This window comes from Oncorhynchus tshawytscha, linkage group LG17 (assembly GCF_018296145.1).
Source record: "Oncorhynchus tshawytscha isolate Ot180627B linkage group LG17, Otsh_v2.0, whole genome shotgun sequence".
In the NCBI taxonomy this organism is placed as follows: Eukaryota; Metazoa; Chordata; class Actinopteri; order Salmoniformes; family Salmonidae; genus Oncorhynchus; species Oncorhynchus tshawytscha.
The window spans coordinates 22,878,884-22,892,590 of NC_056445.1; the positions used below are offsets into that span (position 1 = coordinate 22,878,884).

General features: G+C 43.1%; 1 protein-coding gene across 14 annotated transcripts in view; it reads left to right on the forward strand.

The window, feature by feature from the left end:
- Positions 1-76: 76 nt before the first annotated feature.
- LOC112217105 (protein kinase C and casein kinase substrate in neurons protein 2) overlaps positions 77-13,707 on the forward strand; it is a 41,431-nt gene continuing 27,800 nt past the window's right edge. For 13 of the 14 annotated variants that reach the window (XM_042300453.1, XM_042300454.1, XM_042300449.1 and 10 more), the window contains exon 1: positions 139-281. The gene's annotated coding sequence lies outside the window, so the exon portion shown is untranslated. Of the gene's footprint in view, positions 282-13,707 lie in introns of all 14 variants that reach the window. The other variant, XM_042300452.1, reaches the window with a different exon arrangement.

A 13,707-nucleotide genomic window follows, 5' to 3' on the forward strand; every position in this document is an offset into this window, starting at 1 on the left:
CCCATCCCTCAGCTGTATACCAAAACAAGTGGCAGGGCTGCCGTTTTGCTAAACAATATCAGTGGCCATATATTCATTGTGTTTGTAGTTCTTGACATTTCTTGAAATGAGAACTACTATTTTGAAGGTTTTCTATTTTGCATACCGGAAGAGATGGTGGGTGCGTTGATGCTGCGGCTCCTGTTGCTGGTAAGAAAGAAAACTGGTAAAAGGTTAACCAGCTAAATACAGCTAATTTATTCATTGATTCGCGTCTCTCAAGAGGAGCGGAACTCTTCGAGGTAAAGTGATAGCATGTCCAGCTATATCTAATACCTATTTTGTTCATTTGTAACTTTTTTTTTTTTTTTTACTTTACAGCAACTGTACGAAAGTTTTTCTATGTAACATTACTAGAAGCAAGCTATTTAGCTAACGTTAGCCACTACTATCCAACCAGCTCGAAGGTGGGGTATGAAACAGCTAAGTTAACGTTAGCTAGCTAACGAACTATGGTTGACATAGCAGTACAGTCGGTAGCTAGTCAACGTTACTTGTTATGGGTCCTGGTAGATGGCTTCCTAGTTAGTTTGGTAGCTAACTAACGTTAACGTCAGCTAATGATTTAGTTAACTAACAATGTTTAAGATAGCCCGCTACCTAGTCCTAGTGAACTATTACTGGCATAATAGCCAATTGCTTACTTACTAGCTAGCTCCCTAACTAGGGAACTAAAATTGGATCGGGAGTATTTTGTTTGGGTATATTTTTAGTTGGCTCAAGAGCTGTCTGACTACAGCCCTTGCGTCGGTGACTGATGAAAGAAGGGCGGGGCAGGTTTCAGAAGTAAAGATAACCCCGCTGTCATCTCATGCAGTCTAAATTCAGAGTCAACTTATCTCCACAAATGTTCTGTGTCTAGCGATCTTCTGTCACAGGGTAAAAGTTTCTATCTAAAAAGCAAGTTTTCACTATAAATCTGACTTATGGGGCGGCAGGGTAGCCTAGTGGTTAGAGCGTTGGACTAGTAACCGGAAGGTTGCAAGTTCAAACCCCCGAGCTGACAAGGTACAAATCTGTCGTTCTGCCCCTGAACAGGCAGTTAACCCACTGTTCCTAGGCCGTCATTGAAAATAAGAATTTGTTCTTAACTGACTTGCCTGGTTAAATAAAGGTAAAATAAATATGAATTCAATCACTTTTTTTTTAACTTTAACAAAACCTTGGTTCGCACCTAATATAAATAATTGGTTCACAATGACCCAAAAACCTTCCCTTGAGAGAAGTGGAATGGAAGTGACTTTTTGGACCTGAATGCCAAAACATTCAGGAGATGGAGATTCTCAAAGTTGACTGGACCCATTTTGATCTCATTTGAAAGCTTAAAAAACAGGGTTGTCAAACTATAGGATTTAAAGTACCATCCATCATCATTTTTATCATTCGTCACCTGGAAGTTGGAGTGGCATTGTACTCATTTTGTTTCTATGGTGACCGGGCCCTTAACATCATGCCAGCACAGCACATGGGCTTCCACAGGAAAGTGACTAGAAGACTGCTTGCATCTGTGATGTCACTTAATCCAGTATTTCCCCCCATTATGTGTCTCCCTCAGTTGGCACTTTAACATGGAAAATGCCTGTAAGAGTGGAACAAATACCATTGTTTAAGCCTGACCCTTGGTCCAAGGTTTTTGGGTAGGGTTGACTGCTGGTGGTGTCAGTGACTTTGTTATCCAAGTAGAGAGAATCTCTCAACATTGAGTTCTTGACTCTAACCCACTGGGGACGGTGTTTGCCATACAGAGAGGGCCCACTATAGGCCCCATTCTGTCATTGTGAGATCAACAGCAGCAATGCACAGCTTCATCACCAAGGAGGACAAGGTTGACTGACTGACACAGCGAAAAAACAATCCAAGTTTACAAACTATGGTTGCTATGTAAACACTTCACTCCTCTAAAGTCGATTGGGTAAACTTCTGACTTGCACACAATCTTTTAAAACACCCCCATAAATATGGTGTCCTACTGTGAACTAACATAAGATGGTAGGGATGGCAGTAATCATTGCAAAATACATCTCAACACATGTTTATTTTAAGAAACAAAAGAAGGAAATGGAAACGGATATATTTTTCTTATGAAAAAAACTACCTCAGGACTACAGTAGAAGGACATTTGCTAATAGGTTGATGACCTAGTAGCAAAATTGCACCCTAGTCTTTACATTCCATTGCCATGATAAGACTCTGAAGAAACAGTGCTATCATTCACCCTATGCAGGCCTGTGTCTATACTAAGGCCAGAGAGTAGAACCATAGAGATTACAAGTTTGGCCATTTCCATTTCAGCAAAATGACAGATAATTCCATGGCAGCCATGTTATCACCTCCTGGAAGAAAGCATAAGATAATCCAGAATTGTCACAATGATCCACTAAACCCCTACATCTGAATACTCCTCAAGAACCGAGCATGCAATGGTCAGAGGCAGCAACAGGACATTCAGTGTTGCGTCCCAACTCTCCACACTTTTCCAAAAGTGTGCACTTACTAGCACACTTCCCGTCATGGATTTAAACGCATTGGAAGGGTCAAAGCATTGGCTAGAGGGAGGTTCCACTGTTTAATCCATGAATTGTGTTAAAGTGCTCACTTTGGGAGAAGGGTGGAGAATTGGGACTCAGCCAGGGGCTTCTAAACAGGGTTCATTTGATGTTTAGTGTATACATGTAGGCCTACTTGTACAATGTATGGCTGGTCTTGGCTCCATTCCACATGTGTGATATCTCCTACTACTATAGCCCTGAGGCTATATGTAACAAGGCTCTCAGAGTAGGAGTGCTGATTTGCGTAGGTAGCCTTGCGCGAGCCTTGGCAGATATCTCCTGTTTCTGTAGTGTGAGGCAGCTTGATGTAGAAGTACACCCCTGGACAGGATGCTAGTCTATCGCAGGGCCTTACCTGCAATCTATCTCCTTAATACTGAGTGCCAAGCATAGATGCATTGGGTCCAATTTTAGTCTTTTTGGTAGAACTCGATCCAACTTCCAACCTTCCAATCTCAGGGTGGACACTCTTACCACAAGGCCACTGAGTTGGTTGGGGAGCGCTGATTTAAGGATCAGTTTAATTCTTAATAATAAATCATACATGGACAGGGGGAACCTGATCCTAGATCAGCAGCACTTGTACTCGGACCTGGACCTCACTCTGGCGTCTGTGTTCTTCTTTCTTCTCTTTTAACTTTACACCCAAAAGAGAGGAAGTGTTATTTTCCTGGTCAGGCCAAACTGTGTAACATCTGTGATTGGGGCCTCCCCTGTTTACGTAGTCAGTGAGTCACTGGCAGACAACAAGGAAGTGTCTCCTTTTGTAACAGGGAGACTAATCAGACACGACACCCCTCCAAGGTAACTTGTTGCCATTGTGTGTTGAGGTAGACTACTCTGGATCAGTGTAGGGCTGTGACGATATCTGTATCGTGACATTGTTTCCATGGAAACCATGAAGCAGACCAAACTCTTTGGTCTGTTAACTTGGTGTAACATATTGTGTTCTATAACTTGGAAAATAAATAAATGGGACTCTGGATGACGACATAATGATGTTTGTTTCCAACATTAGGGATGTTTCCCTAAATAAGTCAAATCTGCTTTGTGTTTTGTTTCCTTGCCACAATAGTAACGAATATCTCCATACGGGTATCGTCCTGGCGCTTGATCAGTGTTTGTTTTTCATCTTATAATGTATTAGGTTAGTGCACAACTAGGGTGGCTGATCAGAAATCAGAGTTTAATGGCAGAATGGGCAGGGAGATTTGTGATTATGTCAAAATCTTATCATAAGCAATGCCCTGCGACGTGTTGTTGCTGTTTGATGTGTGTGAACTCTGTTTCAGGGACAGGAGCAGAGTGGTGAACACACACTCCCGTCTCTAAATACACACCACTGTCTTTGTGTGAGAGGTGCTTATTTATAAGGGCATGATTGTGAGATCTATCTGGGGCTGTGTTTGAGAACTCACACACACAAACACCTTGCTCGAGGACAGACATGTTTGTGCCTGTCAGCAGACATGCTTGGGCATGACATGCTTGTGAGCTTCGCTTTATTGCCCTGCAGTGGTGTTATGAACAGATCAACATCCTAACATGTGTACCCCACTGTCCCTGTCTCTTTTATAGATTTCTATTAGAGCACTGTCTGTCTCTCTGGGGCTGCTAAAGAGTACAGACCTGAAGCTATGAATAGTGGAATGGACAGGGTCTGTTTGCCAGGATTGTGTGGCTGAGTTCAGACCAGTAACCAGTAGTACAATGCCCTGAGCCCAGAGTTGCCTAAGAGCATTCCAGCACTGTCCGTCTACCGCAAACTGCTATCTGTGGAGAGTAGTCAACTTCAGAAATAGAATAGAAAAGAATTGATGCCCACTCATAGACGGTAGGCTATGTTTAGCCGTCCACCCATGTCATTTAGCCAACACTGAGGATCCTCTCTATTTAGACTTAGCCTACCAGTCATCTCCCACATCACCATGTTACGGACTCTCTCGCTCGCTTTCGCTCACCTTATTCTCTTGTTCTCTTTTGTTATTTATTCCACGTTCTTTCTCTGCATTTTTATTCTCATTCAGTTTCACTCTATTTCTCACATTCTCTCTCTCAATCACCCCCCCTCTCACTGCCTCTCTATCTCACTCTCACTGCCTCTCTATCGCACTGCCTCTCTATCGCACTGTCTCTGTGGTAAAGGTCAGTGGAGTCTCATGTCTGTTCTGGATGCAGCAGGGCTGTAGTGTGTCATGACTCAGGCCCCTCCAGTCTCAGGCTCCTCAGTGCTGCCGTTCACTGGTCATGTGCATTCAATTACTCCCTGGGTGACCCATCTCTGTCTCTCTGTCTCACTGACTTTGGGAACCTGTATTTCTATGTGCAGCTGACAGCTGTCCAATCCGAGGGGGCCCTGTATCCCTTGATGTTGGTTCATATAACCCCAGCGGGTCTAGTTCTGGAGCTAGTGGGTGTCTGTGTTTTCTCAACATGCCAGGAGAGACACACACACAGCATACTATGCCTATACCCCACGTAGCCTAACGCATTGCTGCCTATACCCCACGTAGCCTAACGCATTGCTGCCTATACCCCACGTAGCCTAACGCATTGCTGCCTATACCCCACCGTAGCCTAATGCATTGCTGCCTATACCCCACGTAGCCTAATGCATTGCTGCCTATACCCCACGTAGCCTAATGCATTGCTGCCTATACCCCACGTAGCTTAATGCATTGCTGCCTATACCCCACGTAGCCTAATGCTTTGCTGCCTATACCCCACGTAGACGAATGCTTTGCTGCCTATACCCCACGTAGAAGAATGCTTGGCTGCCTATACCCCACGTAGACGAATGCTTGGCTGCCTATACCCCACGTAGACGAATGCTTTGCCGCCTATACCCCACGTAGCCTAATGCTTTGCCGCCTATACCCCACGTAGCCTAATGCTTTGCCGCCTATACCCCACGTAGCCTAATGCTTTGCCGCCTATACCCCACGTAGCCCAATGCATTGCCCACTGTAGACAGTATGCAGTGTATTCCTATGCTGTACGCAGACCTAGATTTGTTCAGTGTATCAGAGGCTAATGGACAATGTTGGAACTTGATGTCTCTGCTGCTGGCATTTGCAGAATGGCACCATGCTTGGTACACCTGGTCTATAATTGTAGTAATATCTGAACATGAAATGACTGATCACATCACACGTAAGCCTAGTTCCCTATTTCCTTCATCAAGAATTGAAACTTGAGCAGTTGTCCATTTGGAGCAGTTGTCCATTTGGACTTTATCTGTGGGTTTTAGGTGTTTGCCTATACAAAAATACAGACAGACTTTATATATACAAATATATACAAATGTTTTTTTAGAGGATAATACATTCTTGCCGGGATAAACCTTTTATATCTCCTGTGCACATGCCGGCAAGTTTGGGAGTGGCAGTAGACATGAGCCGATATGGGTGGACGTCTATTTGAATAAATCTATTGAATATACACCATTACATAGCCTACACTGGATTTCGACTACATTATTGCGTGGTAAATGTTTCTGATCAGTGATAGATGAGCTATACCACCTCCAATTATTTTCCCAGCCAGATAATAAACCATATATAGCATACAGGGGGAGATTCAATGATACAAAATCACATTGATTAAGACAAGTCACAGGCTTTAGGTCTGGAGTTGGCCTAGGTTACTAAGCAACTGAAAAGGAAGAGCAAAACAATCCGCTTGTTAAGCTACATAACATGCTGGCAAAATGTTCTGATCAGCGATAATAAATGAGGCAACTAGACAAGATGATCATGAGTAGCACTCACCTCAATTTAGCATTTCACCAGCCTAATTGTAGCCTAACCAATATCCACATGGAGATTCAGTGAAAAGAAAATCAGACATTGATGGATGTTATCAATACAAGTCCTCACGCTAGTCTCAAAGCAGGGTAAAACGGTCCTGAAATAGTTGAACACACACGGGTAGGCTATTGCTTCAAAGGTATTGTAACAATTGGATGACTTTGGGAGTATCAGTAAGCAACAATTTGATGCCTTCAATTGCACTAGCCTATTTTATTCTAATATTTTTGTCATTCAGTGATTTATTCCCACAGTAATTCTTTATGGATCCATCCGGTTGTGGTTAAGAAAACAGTGCATGCGGTGGGCTATGCGTAGAGCTGGGTGGAGTGACATGCCTCAAAGTTTACAACTGGCAGGAGGATAGCAGTAACGGGCGCTGCCTAGCAACCATCAAGAGCTTAGGAGCGTAGTGCCTGCCAGTGCTGCCTCAGCATTACGGCTACATTTCATACTAAGCCGTAGGCAGACCTTTACCTTAATCATGACACTGTCGGTTGGCAGAAAGAAAAGTAGAGGCTTGCCGGCAAATCCTTTCATATATAAAAAAGGTTGTCGGGAAAACGTCTTGATTTGAAAGGTGTACTAGATGGCTTCTTCTTTCTGTTTCTCGTTTTCGCTCCCTCTGTTTTGTGGCCGGTATATGTATGACAAGTTGCCTAGAGAAGCTGAGTGGACTTCAGACTCCGCAGTCTGCCAGGAACAACACTAGGGGCCTAATTCCATTTTTGCTCCTCCCTGAAGTATGTTCTCTCCCCCTGAAGGATTCAAAGGAATGAATTGCTTCCATGTAGGTTAATTTCCATGAGTGTAAGGGGTCATTCATAACAGAGGACAGAACATAAAAAAATGTTTGATAACACTGCAATTCCTCACAATAAAATGAGAGCTCTTAATAAAGTTTAAAAGCGAAGATGTCCTCTAGCCCACACTTGAACCAATTCATTGTTTTTCAGTCCTTTGGTGTGTAAACTTGTACATGATTAGGATCCCCATTAACTGTTGCACATGCAGCAGCTACTATTTCTGGGGTCCACATAAAACATGCATGACAGAGTACAGAAAGAACTGTTATAGACCAAGAACAACATAAGTAATATTGTCAAGGCAGAAGGAGACAACAAATTTAATACTATTTAAAAAAATACCTTATTTACAAATGTATTCCAGCCTTTTGCTATGAGACTCTGAATTGAGCTCAGGTGCATCCTGTTTCCTTTGATCATACTTGATGTTTCTACAACTTGATTGAAGTCCACCTGGGATAAATTCTATTGATTGGTAAGTTCTATTGATTGGCACACACCTGTCTATATAAGGTCCCACAGTTGACAGTGCATGTCAGAGCAAAAACCAAGCCATGGGGTCGAAGGAATTGTCCGTAGAGCTCCGAGACAGGATTGTGTCGAGGCACAAATCTGGCACCGGGTACTAAATTATGTCTGCAGCATTGAAGGTCCCCAAGAACATAGTGGCCTCCATAAATTGAAGAAGTTTGGAACCACCAAGACTCTACCTAGATCTGGTTGCCCGGACAAACTGAGCAATCGGGGGAGAAGGGCCTTGGTTAGGGAGGTGACCAAGAATCCGATGGTCACTCAGACAGAGCTTCGGAGTTCCTCTGTGGAGATGGGAGAACCTTCCAGAAGGACAACCATCTCTGCAGCACGCAACCATTCAGGCCTTTACCATGACAAACAAGATTCTCTGGTCTGAAGAAACCAAGATGGAACTCTTTGGCCTGAATGCCAAGCGTCACATCTGGAGCAACCAGACACTGCTCATCACCTGGCCAATATCGTCCCTACGGTGAGGCATGGTGGTGGCGGCATCATGCTGTGAGAATGTTTTTCAGCGGCAGGGACTGGGAGGCTAGTCAGGATCGAGGGAAAGATGAATGGAGCAAAGTACAGAGAGATCCTTGACAACCTGCTCCAGACTAGGCCATAGGTTCACCTTCCAACAGGACAACGACCCTAAGCACATAGCCAAGACAACGCAGGAGTGGCTTTGGGACAAGTCTCTGAATGTCTATGAGTGGCCCAGCCAAAGCCTGGACTTGAACCCGATCGAACATCTCTGGAGAGACCTGAAAATACCTGTGCAGCGATGTTCCCCATAAGCGCAACAATTGTCAAAGATTTAGTATCTGGTGTGACGACCCAACATCTGAACCATGTTCAATGGGTGAGTATGTTTGAGTATGCAGGCCATGGAAGAACTGGGACATTTTCAGCTTCCAGGATTGTGTACAGATCCTTGCGACATGGGCCCATGCATTATCATGCTGAAACATGAGGTGATGGCGGCGGATGAATGGCACGACAATGGGCCTCTGGATATCGTCACGGTACCAACATTTTTGAGAAATAAGCTTTTTGTGCATATGCAACATTTCTAGGATCTTTTATTTCAGCTTGTGAAACATGGGATCAACACTTTACATGTTGTGTTTATATTTTTGTTCAAGCTCTGGTCTTGTCTGTCTTGATTACTGTCCGGTGATATGGTCAGGTTGCAGCAAAGAACAGCAAAGAACAGACCTAGCAAAGCTGCAGCTGGCTTTAAACAGAGCAGCATGCCTTGGCCTTAACTAAAAAGAACAAATATCTATATATATTTTTTCTGGTTGAGGGTTTAAGAGAGATTGACTACTTCTCTCCTAGTCTTAAAAAAAAAAAAAAATTGTTTAGAAAAATCCTAACCACTTGTATGATCTATTTGCATACACTTCAGATAGTGGGATATGTCTATGGGTTAGGGTTGTGGGATATGTCTATGGGTTTCTTCACGGGACTCAAACCAAAGAAAACGGATTTAATGCTTCGATCAGTTAAAGCGCAATATCATCGCGGAATGCTCTGCCACCAGGAGGTTGCTCAGGCAAAAAGAAATGTAAAAATAATACATCTCTCCAAAGCGCATTTAAATTGACATTTTATGCTACTTCTCACAGTATTTGTTGTTAACAAAATCTGAAAATTCTCTGGATACATTCAGTAACAAGAATATTCATTGACATTTTGGAGTAGGTGCAAGATAATAAAAACTGATTTAAGGGTTGAGTTAGAGGTTTAACTGGTCTCGCTAAATTGCCACGCATCTCTCCAAGCTATGCACAGTTCCTATGTAATTTCAATGCACTTTAACTGAAAGAGCCTTCAACTATAAGGTGCTTTTTTTTTAGCTCTCCCAGCTTTGAGATTGAGGAACTGAAGCAAGTGCTCTTGCAGTTGTTTGTTTGGAACACAGCCATGCGTCCCCAACGTCACACAATTAATATTTATACAATCCAAAAACAGTCCATTAAAAATCGCAATCTGGGTCAGGTTGGCATCATTTGAAAGCTTATTCTGTTGCCAACATGGTTCGTTAAGTTTTATAAAATATGATCTTCCAGTGTTAGGCTTTCAAAAGGCACTAAAGACAAACAGATTGTAATTTTGGAGTCATGAGTGCAGTCATGTGCGTGCTCCACACCTAATTTTCTTCCACAATACGACAGACGGGCTCGTTGTGTTCAGGACAACCCAGGGTATAACTCATGTCACCCTGTAACTGTGGATCAAACACGGGCTCGTTGTGTTCAGGATAACCCAGGGTATATAACGCATGTCATCCCGTAACTGTGGATCAAACATAGCGATCATAAACGTTGACACTGTAAATTCCATGAGTTTGTGCACATTTGGACTGGTTTTTATTATAATCCTCAACGTCTCATCTTTCAGAACACGTCGACTTCTCTCGTTTTACAGCATTTCCCTCACTCAGACAATAACAAATGTGCAAATGTAGCCCAATTAGCAGGAGGGACGGGGTCATATTCTTGTCGCGAGCAGTGCTCAAGTTTGTAGCGGCTATCAGTCAAACACCCATCCAACGCTCTGAACCTGAGCTCTGACATCATGTTACTGTAACAGTCACTGGGTTCCAATGTAGGTGCTTAATGAAAACATCTGCCAATTTTAAACCCATAATAAGGGATGAATGGCTGTGAGTGGAAAGGGCTGTGTGTGTGTGTGTGTGTGTGTGTGTGTCTTGTGAGTGTGTCAGTGCAGATAGTCAGGGTAACCATTGATTATTTAGCCGTCTTATGGTTTGGTGGGTAGAAGCTGTCTCGGAGCTTGTTTGTCCGTCCGAGAACCGATTCTCTGGTACTGTTTGCTGGACGGTAGGAGAGTGAACAGTCTGGCTTGGGTGGCTGATATCTTTGTCCATTTTTCGTGCCTTCCTCTGACACTGCCTAATATAGAGGTCCAGGATGGCAGAGAGCTCCGCCTCAGTGATTTACTGGGCTGTCCACACTGGAGGTGGACCGATTATGATTTTTCAGCGCCGATACCGATTATTGGAGGACCAAAAAAGCCAATATCAGTAGTTAACTTAATCGGACCATTTTTTTTTTTTTGTTGTTGTAAATAATGGCAATTACAACAATACTGAATGAACACTTATTTTAACTTAATATAATACATCAAATGTAGCCTCAAATAATGAAACATGTTCAATTTGGTTTAAATAATGCAAAAACAAAGTGTTGGAGAAGAAAGTAAAAGTGCAATATGTGCTATGTAAGAAAGCTAACGTTTCAGTTCCTTGCTCAGAACATGAGAACATATGGAACCACCAGCTTTCATGAGTCTTCAATATTCCCAGGTAAGAAGTTTTAGGTTGTAGTTATTATAGGACTAGTTCCCTCTATACCATTTGTATTTCATTAACCTTCGACTATTGGATGTTCTTATAGGCACTTTAGTATTGCAAGTGTAACAGTATAGCTTCCGTCCCTCTCCTCACTCGAACCAGCAACACAACGACAACAGCCACCATCGAAGCAGCTTAACCATGCAGAGCAAGGGGAACAACTACTAGAAGGCTCAGAGCGAGTGACGTTTGAAACGCTATTAGCGCGCTCTAACTAGCTAGCCATTTCACTTCGGTTACACCAGCCTCATCTCGGGAGTTGATAGGCTTGAAGTCATAAACAGTGCAATGCTTGACACACAACGAAGAGCTGCTGGCAAAATGCACGAAAGTGCTGTTTGAATGAATGTTTACGCGCCTGCTTCTGCCTACCACTGCTCAGTCAGATACTTAGATACTTGTATGCTTGTATGCTCAGTCAGATTATATGCAAAGCAGGACACGCTAGATAATATCTAGTAATAACTACACATGGTTGATGATAACTAGTGGTTCTGATTGTTTTTTATAAGATAAGTTTAATGCTAGCTGGCAACTTACCTTGTTTTACTGCATTTGCGTAACAGGCTGTCTCCTTGTGGAGTGCAACGAGAGAGAGGCAGGTCGTTATTGCGTTGGACTAGTTAACTGTAAGTTGGCAAGATTGGATCCCCCGAGCGGACAAGGTGAAAATCTGTCGTTCTTCCCCTGAACAAGACAGTTAACCCACCGTTCCTAGGCAGTCATTGAAAATAAGAATGTGTTCTTAACTGACTTGCCTAGTTAAATAAAGGTATTCAAAAAAATCTGCAAATCGGCGGCCAAAAATACCGATTTCCGATTGTTATGAGCACTTGAAATCGGCCCAAATTAATCGGCCATTCCGATTAATCGGCCGACCTCTAGTCCACACCACTCTAGCGCTTTGCGGTCGAGGGTGATGCAGCCAGTCAACATGCTCTCTATGGTGCAGCTGTAGAACATCCGATGGCCCATGTCAAATCTTTTCAGCCTCCTGAGGTGGAAGAGGTGCTGTTGTGACCTCTTCAAGACTGGGGTGTGTGTGGACCATGTTAAGAACTTAGTGGTGTGGATGCCATGAACACATCCAATATTACTCCTAGAGTTCAGCTTCTTCAACTTGCTCAATTGTCACACCCTTTATACACAACTCCAGTTGAGGTTTAGGTCTTGGAGAATGTTATGAACCAAATACAATCTTTTTAGATGTACTTAAGACCAGTGTGTTAATCACCCATTCTGATACAGACAAACTCCTTGTAATAAGAGTCTGTGAGCTCACTGGCTTTGGGTGCTGACATGTAGAGTGTGGAATCATCAGCATACATAGTAATTCTAGCTTCTTGTAAGACAAGTTACTCATTTATTTTACAAATAATTTGCAATGGCCCAAGGCAACTGCCCTGCGGGACACCACACTGACGTTAGAGAAGCTTCCAAGTTCAATTAAATAAGTAACTTTCCAACCATGTGAACGCAGGTGATGTAAAGCCATAACAAGTTACTTTTTACAAATTATGATCAATAACATCAGTCATCTGAGTCAGTGCACTACAAGTTCAGTGCCCTTCACTATATGCATGCTGAATCAGTAGTTAACTTGTTCAAACACAATTATCTCCATCAGTTTACTAAGAACAGGCTGTTAACTGATTGGGTGGTAGTTAGAGCCAGCAAAGGGTGCTTTACTATTTTTAGGCAGTGGAATTACTTTAGTGTTCTTCCATGGCTGTGAACACATTCATTTTAGGGTTTGGTTAAACATATAGCAAATGGGTAACAAACAGCAACCAAGTGCAGACTTTGGAGAGAATGGGGGAAAGACTGAATTAGGCCTCTGTGTCTAAACCTCCTCAGTCTAGAGATGTTTAGTGGTTCTGAACTGTGTTCATAGTTCACTGCGGTCACCAACTAGTTTCCTTAGGGGTCCATTCTATTTGGTTTGTACTAGTTGGCTGTGGGTTCGTTTTGCAATCTTCTCTATACCTTTACGTTACGTCATTTAGCAGACACTCTTATCCAGAGCAACTTACAGAAGCAATTAGGGTGAAGTGCCTTGCTCAAGGACCACTCTGGGATTTGGACCAGCGACCTTTCAGTTACTGGCCCAGCACTCTTAACCACTAGGCTACCTGGCACCCTATACAGAGTTCTCTTCCGTTAGGAAGTCTGTTGTTGTAGCCACTAGCCAGCTCTTAGTTTCTGTTAGGTTAGTTAGCGGTATAGTAGCAGTATAGAAATGTAGGCTGTTTGCTCAATGAAAGGGTTTGGTCCATTTGTATGTTCCATGAAAGGTGTTGAATCGATACAATAATATGCTTTTATAGAAGCCACTGAACAGGCACTGATCAGACATTGTGTGAATGGATCCACCAGGTCCACAAACGGTGCTCTGTTTATTTTTTATAAAGTTACAAACGGGATTAGCTCAGCTGTAGAATGTTGTGGTCCATTCCATGCACTGCTGTGTTCCATAGTTGTCATGGCAGCAATTTGGTGAGTGATGGACAGCAACAGCTGAGCGAGGGCAGGAGGGAGAGAGAGCACAGGAAGATCTATGATTCCTCTGGTGGCCCTTTTTCTGGTGTGTTTGTGTGTGTTCA